The sequence below is a fragment of the Sus scrofa genome, chromosome X, assembly GCF_000003025.6.
Source record: "Sus scrofa isolate TJ Tabasco breed Duroc chromosome X, Sscrofa11.1, whole genome shotgun sequence".
NCBI classification, from domain to species: Eukaryota; Metazoa; Chordata; class Mammalia; order Artiodactyla; family Suidae; genus Sus; species Sus scrofa.
Window position 1 is genome coordinate 36,320,301 of NC_010461.5, and position 5,146 is coordinate 36,325,446.

Sequence of the window (5,146 nt, forward strand, 5' to 3'; positions counted from 1 at the left end):
TTGGTAGAATTTGAGAGCAAATATTCCAAGGAAGTCAGCATAAGATGTGGCAAAAAAATATTCATAAAACACCTAAATCCTAAATGTTCAGTTTTCACAGCTGTAATTCAGAAATAGTCTTATGTTTTATAAATGTTGGCCAGCATTCCAGGGTAACTCTAATGAAATACAATTTCTGACTTTTGTTTTAAACCACAAGACAGAAAATCATTTAAAAGATAAAATGTTGCCATCGTTACGGTAATACTTGATTCAGCCAAGAATCATCAATGGATGCTAAAACTTGCAGTTAAAAATATTTGATGAGGAAATAGATATTTACATCGTTCCAAAGTTATCTCCCCACCAATTACTTATGAACTCTGAAGGGGAAAACCCTGACTTTACAGCAGAGGAACCTCGTGAACGCTCCAGAGTCTCCCTAGTAACCAGCCTCACAGACACCACGTGCCTCCTAAGGGGCCACGCTGGGCACAGGACGTCACGTCTGCGGGGCTCCTACTCCCTAAAGGTGGTCATGAGGAAACATCAAATGAATCCAAACCGAGGACCAGTCTATCCAACAGCTGGCCTGTGCTTTTCTACAACGTCAAGGTCACGAACGCCGAGGAAAAGCGGAGAAACTGTTGTAGATTAGAGACGACAGAGATATCACAAGTCAGTGCAATGCGGGACCCTGGTCTGGATCCTGGACTAGAAACGGAAAACTGTTATACAGGACATTACTGGGACAACTGGCAGAATGTGAACGAGGGTTGTAGATTCCAGTACTGTCCCAATGGTAAACGCCTTGCTTTGATGGGCGTACTTGGTGATGTGAGACAAAGTCCACGAGCGTCCATACTCTTAGGAAAAAGGCACTGAAGTTCTGAAGTTTTTGGGGCAAAGAAAACCATAAAGCAAATGTGCCAAAATGTTAACAGTTGGTACATCTCGATGAAGGATGCCCGTGAGTTCTTTTTACACTTCTTGATTTATCTTTTGTTAAACTATTTTAACTTTTCTGTGAATCTGACATTTCAGAGTAAAAAGATAAAAAGAAAATAAAATCAAAAGATGGGCTCTATGGTCCACTGCTTTTTTTTGGTGGGGGGGTTGTCTTTTTAGGGCCACACCAGCAGCATATGGAGGTTCCCAGGCTAGGGGTCGAATCGGAGCTGTAGCTGCTGGCCTACACCACAGCCACAGCCACATCAGATCCGAGCCGCATCTGTGACCTACACCACAGCTCACGGCAATGCCAGATCCTTAACCCACTGAGCGAGGCCTGGGATCGAACTTGCGTCCTCATGGATGTTAGATTAGTTTCTGCTGCGCCACGATGGCAATTCCTGGTCCACTGTTTTGGAACTCACTGAGAGGTCGCGTGGGCCCAGGGTTGTTAACGTCAAGCAAGGTGTCTAAGACCTGTAACCTGGAATCTTCGTGAGGAGAAAGAATTCTGTGGCACATTTTCAATAGGCTGGGGAAAGGCAGGAATCTACCTAGGATTTGCCTTGTCTTCTGCCACTGTTTTCCTTTGAAAGAGGACAGTGAACTTGCCCACCAGTTCACATGTCTCTAAGTGGAGCCACACAGCAGGCCCCAACAGCTTTCTGTCGGCAAAGCGGCACAGGGGCCACTTCCAATAATATTGACCGTAAAGAAATATTATCTAAAATAATAATAAACCTATTGTACAGCAGAAATTGACACAACATTGTAAATCAACTATAATAAAAAAGGTTTTAAATAAATAAAATAATGATAAATCTTTAGCTGTTTAGTCTCACCTATTAAAATGTGGTGAAATATTGGCAGGACTGACTTCCGTGGGGGAGGGTAATCCCAGGACGGCATTACTGATGTCCTCTAATCCTAAAACTGTTTTGTCACTATCTCTGCCAGGTGGGATGCTCCCCAGCTTTGCTCGTTCTTGGCCCTCTATCTTTCTCAGGTCTCCCTTTGAGTGCTGGCCAAGTTCCGTTACAATGTCCTACCCTCCATTTGGGCCACTCACCACGACTGTGACAGCCGACAAATATCTCCCAGGCACAAACGTTATACAAAGACTGTCTTTAGCCAGGCATCTGCCAGCTGGGAAGCGGCCAGGAAAGTCACTTCAACACTGTCTGCACCTCCACGTGTCCAGCCGTAAAATGCCCCTCTCAACAGGCAGACCTGGTCTTGTTCAGGTTCGGCCACGTCCAGGCAACACATTAGAAAGGCTTGTGGGGAGAAGGACTATTTTATTTGGTGATATCGTCGTTCCTGGCCTAAGGGAACTTACGACAGAGTTGGAAAGATCACACATTAAAGTCATTTGTGCCAAGGACTGATATGAGAAAAAGAAACCTTAATCCTGGTCTACCAAGAGTTCACTGCGTCGCCATGGCAAAGGATAGGATCTCTTAAAGCTTCATGCCTTATTTGTACAACGAGGGACTTGGATTGGATGATAATAATGATAAAAGCTAAAATGCACCGAGCATTACTTATGCATGGAGTACTGAACATGGACTAACACCCTGACGCCTCGCAATGCTGCTCCAAGGCAGGTACCACTACCGTCCCCCTTTTACGGATAATCCGTGAGATCCAATGTGCTATAATTATATGATTTCAACTTAAAGCATAGGGTATACTGTATTTTGCAAAGGCGGCCCCAAAAGCATTTTTCATCCCACATATTCTTCTTGCGGGTTCTGTTCTGTTTGGTTGTGTTTGCTTTTTAGGGCTGCATATGGAGGTTCCCAGGCTAGGGGTCAACTCGGAGCTGCAGCAGATCCAAGTCACGTCTGCGACCTACGCCACAACTCACAGCAGTGCTGGATCCTTAACCCACTGAGCGGGGCCAGGGATCGAATCTGCGTGCTCATGGATCCTAGTCAGATTCGTTTCCACTGAGCCACAAGGGGAACTCCAATGTCTGTTATCTTAAGCCCAAAACAAAACAAAACACCTCATGTGAGCAGGTCAGGCCCACTCTATGTTAACTGATTTGGGACCTTAATTATGTCTGCAAATTCTCCTTTGTCATATACTCGTGGGAGTGACATCTAATCCCATTCATAGGTTCTGCCCACACTTAAGGGGAGATTACGGAAGGGCAGGGGTCACTGGGGGTCATTTGAGAATTCTGCCTACTACATAGCTTATTCGATTCTCTTGCTATGCTTGTTCTTAGGCACCGTGCTGTGAGGAAGCACAAAGGGCATGTGGAGAGGTGCTAAGGCCTCCCGGCCAACAGGACCATCTGAGCTCCCAGTCAAGAACCAACCTGCCGGCCATACTGGTGAACCATCTTGAAAGTGGCTCTTCCAGCCCCACCCAGGCTGACTTGCTCCAGCGGGCCATGCGTGGAGCAGATGAGCTCTCTCCATTGCGTCCCACCCAAATTGCATATGTGTGAGTAAAATAAAGGATGGTTGTTGTCCTAAGCCACTCATGTTTTAGGGTGATTTGTTACACAGCAACAGGTAATCAAAACCATGAGAGGGACAAGGAGGGGCAACTCACATTTCTTTTAGAACATGGGAGCATCTGGCAGTGTGGGCCTAAAATGTCCTTCAATTCAAGCTTGCTGATTTATTAATTCAAATTTATACTGAACTGATTTACCAGTATACCAGTCATCCATATTTGGAAGCCCAGTGCTTTAAAAGGGTTATCTAAAGATTTTTCAGCTTTCGGAGTTCCTGTCATGGCACAGCAGAAATCAATCCAACTAGGAACCATGAGGTTGCAGGTTTGATCTCTGGCCTCGATCAGTGGGTTAAGGATCCGGCGTTGCCGTGAGCTGGGGTGTAGGTCGCAGACGCGGCTTGGATCTGGCGTTGCTATGGCTGTGGCGTAGGCAGGCAGCTGCAGCTCCAATTAGACCCCTAGCCTGGGAACCTCCATATGCTGCAGGTGCGTCCCTAAAAGAAAAAAAAAAAAGATTTTGCAGCTTTCCTTTTGAATAATGGCTATAACATATGTTTTAAAGTTATATTTGTAAAATTGGGGATGTAAATGAACATGGGTAATGGATATACAATCTTTAAAGGTATAATGGGCTTGTTTATAAATAACTACTTAAAGTACTAGTATTTAATGTATACCTATTTATTTATTTATTTGTCTTTTCAGGGCCGCACCTGCGGCATATGGAGGTTCTCAGGCTAGGGTTCAAATCAGAGCTGTAGCCGCTGGCCTATGCCACAGCCACAGCAATGCCAGATTTGAGCCGTGTCTGCAACCTACACTACAGCTCAGGACAATGCCAGATCCTTAACCCAATGAGAGAGGCCAGGGGTCGAACCCGCGTCCTCATGGATACTAGTCGGGTTCGTTAACCACTGCGCCATGATGGGAACTCCTCAATGTATACCTAAGTACTTTTCAACAAGTATTATTTTCATTGGAAAAAGAAAACACTGGGAAAGTAGTCATCAGTTTTGTCATTAAGAGTTTTCATCAACAAAAAAAAAAAAGGAAAAAAGAATTTTCATCAATGATGATTAACTATTAGGTAAAAGACTTGGAAAATAGAATATCCACACACTCTCAAAGAGGCTCTCCCTGGATAATTTGCCAATTACAGAGGGGAAAAGGTACTTTACAGTGGAAAAACCTGGCAAACTCCCTAAATGATCAAATTCACTATTACCAATGATGGAACAAAGTGATATCATGTGCCTCCCATTATGAGGCACTAAGGAAACCACACCTGTGTAGTATTCTTGACAAAAAACATTTACTCTAAAGCTAATTAAGAGAAAACACGGGCATTCTGAAAAAACCCATGACTTGTACTCTTCAAAAATGTCAATGTCACAAAAGACAAAAGCTGGGCAACTCTTCTAGATTAAGAGAGATTAACGTAAAAGAGATGATAATTAGGTGTGAATCTCGATTGGATCTCCCCCTCCAACAAGAAAGAAAAAAAAAAAACCAGCCATAAAACTCTAACACGTAAATATTAGATATGCATATTAGATAATTAGATAATGCATATTAGAGAATGGTAATGTACTAAATGTTAAGTATCTGCGTAGATTACTGTATTGTGGTTTAGTAGAAGAATGTCCTTGTGAAAAGTCAGATGCTGAAATATTTAGAGGTGAAATGTCACTATGTCTGCAAGTAACAGACTAAAAGTGCAAAGAAAATTCTGTACCTGGTT